This window comes from Pyrus communis, chromosome 9 (genome assembly GCF_041283825.1).
Source record: "Pyrus communis isolate YQ-2024b chromosome 9, ASM4128382v1, whole genome shotgun sequence".
Lineage (NCBI taxonomy): Eukaryota > Viridiplantae > Streptophyta > Magnoliopsida > Rosales > Rosaceae > Pyrus > Pyrus communis.
The window spans coordinates 17,039,231-17,048,248 of NC_142573.1; the positions used below are offsets into that span (position 1 = coordinate 17,039,231).

At 38.6% G+C, this 9,018-nt stretch overlaps 1 pseudogene; it reads right to left on the bottom strand.

Annotated features, from left to right (window-relative positions):
* Positions 1-5,185: 5,185 nt before the first annotated feature.
* LOC148694349 (uncharacterized) lies at positions 5,186-7,306 on the bottom strand (annotated as a pseudogene).
* Between the last annotated feature and the right edge of the window lie 1,712 nt (positions 7,307-9,018).

The following is a 9,018-nucleotide window of genomic DNA, read 5'->3' on the forward strand; positions in this document are numbered from 1 at the left end:
TTGTGGCTGCATGTTTGGGTTTGTTTAAAGGGTGCATGTGGGTGAATGTTAGGTTGAAATAATGATGGAAAAACAGCTAGGAAAAGAGGGAATGCATGTGAAAGTGTGGCTGCAAAGAGAAGGAAAGCTGGAATGTGGAGGGGAGTGCACGGCAAGGCAGATTTTGGTGTTGGAAATGCATGTGTTTTAGGTTGTGAAAACATGTGGATTAGGTGGAAAGAGGTGGGTGTGCATGTGAGTTGAAATGCATGTGTTTAAATGGTTGAAATGTGTAGATGATTATGAGTATGATAAGTGATAAGTGTATGATATGATAAGTGATAAGTGTATGATATGATAAGTGATAAATGAATGATATGTTAAGTGATAAATGAATGATATGTTAAGTGATAAATGAATGATATGTTAAGTGATAAATGAATGATATGTGGTGATGATAAGTGTATGATATGTTAAGTGATAAGTGAATGATATGTTAAGTGATAAATGAATGATATGTGGTGATGATAAGTGTATGATATGTTAAGTGATAAGTGAATGATATGTGGTGATGATAAGTTGGTCTTCAATTTCGTCCATTCCTTTTGCTCCAAACATAAGCTATCCATTCCAAGTCCGATTTTGCTCCAAAATGCTCCAAAATGCATCATTTTGCTTCCTTAGCCATATAAACCTAAAAACACACGAAAGAAGCATAAAGGACTAAAATAACTAAAGAAACATAACGTAAATGTACGAGAACAAGCCATTTAAGTCGCATGAATATGCTCCTATCAAATTCCCCCACACTTAGCTTTTGCTAGTCCTCGAGCAAAACAGAAAAACAAAACAAAACGAAACGAAACAAAACAAACCAAAGACAAAACAAAACGAACAAAACATAACCTACACCTTCCAACAATCGTCTCAGGGATTTCCAATGCACATGACATGTCAAAAATCATCATTCCCACAGATTTTGATCATCCTTACACTTAAGTACATACTTAATCATAGTCACCACATATTAGTTCACAATTAAGCATTTAAAACCATGTTTTGAATGTAGTAACATGCCTTAGAGAATTTGCTCAATTCCTTACAAGATATGCACTCAGTTTTCACTCAGATTTTCTGACTACACACCCTAAACTAGTTATATGTGAGAAGATTGATGTAAACATAAAAACGAACACTCACATATATGTATTTCAAAGGAAGCAATTTCTGGAGTTAATAAGCATGTTTAGATATGATCTCATGAATGGAATGCTACTACTTAGATGCGAGAACCAGTGACACCATATGCTCATACCAAGTTCAAACTCCACAATTGAAATACATAACACTCAAGATTGAAGTCACGGGTTATAATGGGGCTTGGGGTGTTTGGATAACAAAGAAGGAGTATGGAAAACAAAGGTTCTTTAAGCAATAGTGAGCAAAGTAATGAATTAGACATTTAGAACTCCCTTTAGAACGCAAAAATCAACTTTGAACACCCAAGGGGGAATCACACAAAACTTAGGGCCATATTCAACTTTTTTGGACCCTTTCTTCAACCATCAACGCTTGTGAGTTCATTCTTACTTATTTTCACTCCTTTTCTTTCTTTTCTTCTTCTTTTTCTTTTGTATCTCAAAACATACATATAAATTTAAAAACAAACTTTTACTCCCCCACACTCATTTTCTTGCATAATGTAACTCAAAAGGAATTCATTTAAGTCATGCTCACTATACTTCAAGAACAAGGGTACGGATGGTCCTAATCTAGGCTAGGTGAGGATGATAAGGGTTAACAAAGAACATGGGCTAAACAAGGCTCAACGGGGTTAAATCTTACAACATATACGAAATATGGGAAGTAAGGCTATTTGGCTATGGTGGCAACTACACAACTTCATCTTGATATATGTTATGCAATTCAATGTCATGCTTTGAATGAAACGGATATAAGTTCTAGCATTTAGTTCTATCATGATACAATTGCATTCTAAGTAGCAACCAAGCAAGGAATAATGAGATCATGCAACAACTTTAGAAAACAAAGAATCACAGATTATAACTCTCCAAAGAACGTTTAGGCTCAAGTCTCACAAGGTTGTAGCGTTTGTATGAGTTCCTTCCTTCAAGCATGTTACAAAAACGAATTTTTCTTTTATGATTGCATGTGAAGTCATACATTATAACCATAACTAAGCATATACCAAGAGTAAATCAAACTTTTCTCCATGTTTATAACTCTTTTTTAACAGTCATGCAATTACAAACCAAATCCTCATCATTGTGTTGGAAGGTACCCTAAGACACAAACACACAAAAACGACTCAAAACACTCTTTTTAGGCTTTTCAAAACATGTTTTTCAAATTTTTATGTGATTTTTGGAGTTATAAAACAAAAAATACTAAAACACTCTAAAACAGCTTAAAAACATTTTAAAACAGCAAGGAACAACACTTGAAGTTAAGGGTGATAAAATCCAACGAATTTGCATCAAATATACTTAGTTACCCCCCCCCCCCCCCCCCACACTTAAATCAAACATTGTCCTCAATGTTTTAAGCTTAAAATCACATCAAACAAAAGTATACATAAAAACAGCAACGAAACATACTAAACATGGCATAATGTAAATAACAAAGAGAAGAGTTTAGAGACGCAAATCTGGTTGTGGAATGTAAATTCCATCTTCTCCTTGTTGATTGCATTGAGGCTTGATGTTGGTGATTCCACAGGCTTAATCTTGAACTGGTTTCCTCCCATCGTTGATTTTCCTTTGTGCTACTCTTAAACTGGGCTGGAGGATTCTTTTGTTCTCCCCCGAAGGTCTGAGCTTACTCCTCTTCTTTGTTTAATCTTTCCAATTCGTATTGAATACGAATTGGAAAGATTGATGTTTCATTGTCACCCGTCTTATCTGTCCCTTCTCTGGCAGTGTATCAACCGTTGAAGATGACTACTCGAGAGCAATACTAGGTAAGCAACCAGGAATAGATTCCAGGTAGTCGGTTCCAGATCGGCAGGCTAACTTCAAGTACCTCTGATTGCTCTCTTTCACTTTGCCATGCGAGTAATAACAAGGATAAAGGAAAAGACAGGGAAAGAGCATGATATGAGATACTTTTGCTTTTGACCTTGATGATATGAGATACCTTTGCTTTTGAAGAAACGGCGAATGAAGCAGCACATGTATTTGTTGTGGTTGTCTCTACATGCTTCAATCGACCGTTTCCTTCTGCCTCATCTGTACTCCAGGTATCTGGTATCTTCTTTGGGGGAGAAAAAATTGAGTATTTCAAAAGGCGTTGCTGGGAGAGCGCCCTCAGAGGTGCGGAAGAGTTGGACATTTTCTTCAGGTCTGCCTTGCCATAAGAGATGAAGGTCGACATATATAGGGATTTCTCAATAGCAAGTGGTGGTACTGTTCTTTTACCCTTGTCGACAAACGTCTCTTCAATTTCTGAGCAAACGGCTCTTCGATTTCTGAACAAACGCCCCTTCGATTTCTGCATGGCATGTAGTGATCACGGGTGCGGCTCTGTTACCACACGGGTTGGCAAAAGTGCGTAGCTGGGATGATAACCTTCACGTGTTTTCAACTTTGTCAGAGAGCTTTTGACAAAGTTGAACGCGTTGTCTGAAAAGCCGCGAAAGCGTCGCCGAACTTCACGCAGGAAAATCCGGCTCTTTGAATCCATGGTCGTATCGCCTTGGCTTTTTATAGAGGTATCGATCACCTCCAACATGCACACTTTGCTCATTTGTGAAAATCGTCTTCGGCCCTTTCAGATTTTACTCCATCCACCTTAACCCTTTGACAATGGCTAACCCGTCTAACATTTGCTTAGATTTGAGTCTAAGCAGTGATCCGAGTGCGCTGCGTCAGGTAAATGTATGGTGCCCTTCTTTCTTTTCTTCTAATGGCCCTTTGACAGGTGAAGACTCTGTGATGAAGGACACAACAACATCAGCTAGGAACCTCCTCACTCCAAAAGATAGTCGGCTGCTTTCAGAACGGTCTGATGATTTGGCCGTTCAGGAGTCCCTCGCTCTCAGTGTTCAGTGCGCAAGCTCTGTGTCTAACATGGGCCAACGCCTACTTGCTCGCTCCCGCCAAGTGGAATCATTGATGGCGGAGGTGGAAAGTCTTAAGCACGAGATCAAACAGCTTAAGCACGAGAATAGAAGTTTGCATGTGCTTGCAAATAACTATTCGACTGGCATGAAGAGGAAGCTTGATGAGCTGCAAGAATCCAATGGTCGAATGCAAAGTGACCGTCAAAGGCTTGCAGCTTACTTCCAGAGGCACCTTTTTCCTGGCTCATCCAGCGTTCCACCAATTGAGGCCTCTTCTTTGATGCCTCCCGCTTCTATAGTTTTCCCAAGTAGTGGGGTTTCAAGTAAACGACCTTTGTAAGGGCTCCATCTTTCTTTGTATTAGCCGTGCCTATCAATAAATCAAGCATTTTCTCAATGTTCCAATCATAGACTCACATAATTAACAAACAAACAAACAAAACAACAACTAAACAACCTAACATGGCAGAAACGAAATAACAACAAAGAGAAGAGTTTAGGAATGCAAGTCTGGAATTGGAGTGCTTTCTAAGTCTTCCTTTGTTGAATGCATGGGTTGCCTCCCAAGTAGCGCTTCTTTTACGTCTTGCAGCCGGACGAAACCTTCATTTCTTACTTAGAGCCCACTGTATGGAGGGGTATGTCCTCCACTGTATGCTCCTTGAAATTGATTGGGTACCTGCACCAAAGAAGGTAACAACCTATTAGTTGAAATGGAAATTGAAATTGGGTTGGAAGGCTTACCATGGTGTTGAGGTAGTGACTCAAGGGCAGCCACTATCTCGGCCTCCTCCACATTTCTAGGTACGGCTAAACCAGCTGTTTGCCCAATTCCTTGTGCAATTGTTGTTTCAAGTGTATCCTTCCCCAAAGAATCGAAAAATTCCTGTGCCAAATCATCAATTATATCAATAGAAAAGCAAGAATAATTTTCCTTAGGAAATTTAATACTTTCAGAAAGATTGAAATCAATGACTTCCCCATCAAATTCCATCGTTAAAGTTCCTTTAAACACATCTATCTTGGTGCGGGCTGTTTTCATGAAGGGCCTCCCTAATAGAATTGGCAATGGGGTGGAATGGGGTGAATCCTCCATGTCAAGCACATAGAAGTCCGCTGGAAAAATCAAGTCACCAACTGTACCAAAACATCTTCCAAAACACCCTTTGGATATGCATTAGAACGATCGGCTAATTGAATTATCACACCATCATTTTTAAGTTCACCTAAGTTCATAGATGCATAAATAGAGTATGGCATAACGTTAATCGAAGCCCCTAAGTCTAACATGCATTGTTCAAACTTAGTATTACCAATAACGCACGGAATTGTAAAACTACCCGGATCTTTGCATTTAGGGGGTAATTTCCTTTGTAACACAGCAGAGACATTTTCACTTACTTGAACCACCTCTTTGTTTGAAATCCTTCTCCTTGTTGTACAAAGTTCTTTTAAAAACTTAGCATACCTCGGGACTTGCTTGATCGCATCAAGGAGCGGGATATTGACTTGAACTTTCCGAAAGGTCTCTAGAATGTCCTTCTCGGTTTCTTCCTTCTTTGATTGCCTAAACCTGCTAGGAAAAGGCACGTTTAGTGGAATAGAACTAGAAAAAGTCGAATTGGGACTTACCTTGGTGGTTTGGGACGGTTTAGGAGGACTAGATGAATTTGGCAATGTTTGATCATCCTTGGCCGTGGGCTTTGCTCCCTGTGCTTCTCCTTGCAGCAACTTGTCCTCCTCGTCTTGACTTGATTTGGGTGTATTTGAGTCCGTTCCAACCTGTTTACCACTTCTCAACATGATGGCCTTAGCGGTTTCAAATCCTCCCTTCGGGTTTATAATGGTTGAACTAGGCAATTTGCCTTGTTCTCTAATTTGCCCCATAAACTCGGCAATTTGACCCATTTGCTTCTCCAAATTATCCAACCTTGTGTTTTGGAATTGTCTCTCCTTATTTTGAGTTTGTACTTCCTGCGTTAAAGTAGTAAGTAACTTAACAAGTTGATCATTATCCAAATACATACCTGAGGTTGTTGGGGCAGATTGCACTTGGTTTTGATTAGGGATGAATGGCTTTGTATAAAAGCCCGGTGGTTGCTGCCTAAATCCTCCTTGTTGTTGGGGTTGTTGAGGATCCCGCCATTTGAAATTTGGATGGTCTCTCCAACCTGGATTATATGTGTTAGAATATGGATCGTTCCTCGGTTGGTTTTGATTCCCATAGCCCATGGCATTGGCAGATTCCCATCCTCCATTCTCTATTAACTGAGGGCATGTCTCGGATAGATGCCCTTGCATTGAACACACGCCACACACTTGGTTCTCTTGTGGTTTTTACTCCTTGACAACCTGAGACACGAGAAAAGTAAGTTTAGCCAATTGTGACTGAATATCAGAGATTGAACTTACCTCATTCACACTTTGTTGTCGTGGCCCCTCTCTTTGTCCAACACCTTCATATTGTTGAGCGTTGTGTGCTCGGTTGGCAATTAGAGCTTTGGCATCCACTAGAGTCTTGTCCACTAATGCACCACCCGCCGAAGCATCTAGCATTTGACGTTCCATGGGAAGGAGTCCCTCGTAGAAATATTGAATGAGCAGCTCCTCCTTCATTTGGTGCTGTGGACATGAAGCAACAAGTGATTTAAAACGTTCATAATAAGATGGAAACGACTCACCTTGATTTTGTTGGATGCCACTAATTCGTTTCCTCAAGAGAATGATCTTTGCAGTGGGAAAGAATTTCTCTAAGAATGCACGTTTCATACTTTCCCAAGAATTGACAGTTCCAGGGGACAATTCAAACAACCAATCTTTGGCCTTGTCCATAAGTGAGAATGGAAAGGCCTTCATCTTCAAAATACTCCCATCAACGTTGATGGGTGTCATACTTGAGCAAACTACTTCAAATTCCTTAAGATGTTTGTTAGGATCTTCCATGGACAACCCATGGAATTTAGGAATATGATGTAATAAACTAGACTTAAGTTCAAACTCATCGGTCTTCTCAGGGGCTGCATTGGGGTATTGGATGCAAAGAGGGGCTGCATTGGCCAAACCCGAGGCAGAAAGCTCTTTGATGGTTCGATTGTCCACTGCCATGGTTGGTACTTCCTCTTTAAATTCAGGTTCGGGACTAGGAGGATTAGATGCTTGTGATTTCTTTTTCCTTCTCAACGTCCTCTCGAAATCACCGTCAAAGTCGGAGATATGCTCACGAACAGGTTGTGAGCTACGGGTCATAAACTAGTACCTACACACAAGAGTAAACAAGATAAGTAACCAACTTAATAGACTTGGCACAAGTAAGAAAACAAGTTGACACACACGGCACAAAAACAAAACACATACACAAAGTGCAAAAATTAAAACAAAACAGAAACTTAAACTATTTAAACAAGACTCAAGACAATGGATTAGCAATTTTGCCAATCCCGGGCAACGGCGCCAAATTAAATTTACCAATAATGGCCACAAGTAATTTACTCTTAATCAACCACTTAAATTTTCGGATATTACATTCACCAAATGCATGATCTAACTTTACGTTTTACGAATTATAGATTCTACATAAATTGTGTATGTTGTTGCAGTCCTATTGGCATAGGAATGTGATTGTGTAAATCCTAGTAGATATGGGAATGTATCTTATATTCCTATTAGGAGTAGATTACCTATTCAATGTTGTAATACTAAAGGGTAAGGAATTAACCTTCCCTACTACTATAAATAATGGCACAATGGGGTGTAATAACACACACCCACAATTACACATCTCTCTCTCTCTCTCTCTACTTTTGCCGCACCTTTCTCTCTCTCTCTCTATGGCCTCCATAATTATTCAGTAAATTATGCCTACAACACGTTATCAGCACACTCTTGATGCTGCACCAAAGAGAGTTTATTCTTCAATAAGGGGAATATTACGGTTTAATCATTCTTTTTATGATTAATTTATTATTTTGAATTGATCTACATGTTATTGATTCAATTTAATTTTTCTATGTTGAACATGATACAACACATTAAAGATGCAATTCCAACTTACAGAGAAGGATCTTCTACAAATTCAAAGGCTTTTACTTGTTTTCTGCCAATTCAGGTACGCTTAAAATAAAGTAAGATATTTGAAACAACCATGAAGCATAAAAACATTCCCCATGATGCATGAACCCCCCCTATGTTTATATTTTCCTTCCAATATATATATATATATATATATATATATATATATATATATTTGTTTCATGCATCGTGATGCGAGATTTATACGCACACAAATTAAACTCTATTTGTGACAATTGTAGTAATGATGTAAGTAGGGATCGTTCTAACCGGGGATTAACTAGGGGTACTAAACACTTGACTCAAATAAATAAAACTAACTTGTAAAACACTTAACTTACTTAACAAGAACTCAAAACAAGTACACAAGACTCCAAATACTTAAAAACACAAACGAAGATAGATTGTAATTAAAACTTAACAAAATATGGGGGGAATTGTGTTTGGACGAGATAAAATTAAATGGACAGATTATAATTAAGGGCAAAACGTAAATATGAATGTGATAAAAATATGGATGATGGAATAGCCAAGGGGTTCTTCTCCACACATGTTACACTTGCATACAAAATGATTTTCAGTTGGTCTTTCGATAAATTATGAAACTCAACACCCTAGGTTAATTAGGTCCGCTTAAATTAATCGTCAAGTTTTCCTTAAGTTAATGAATTGGATGGGTTTGCGCAACGCAATTCACAACATTCTTCAAAAGTCCTTTACGTGAAAAGCACAATAAAGATACAATCAAAGATCATTAAGCATCATGAAAACTATAAGTGTTGACGAGGCATTCGTTACTATGATGAGCATGAAACTAGTGCCAAGAATTCATTCAACGCGATTGTTTATAAGCAACCTCCACTACTTGTGAATATAAGTTCATAACGATT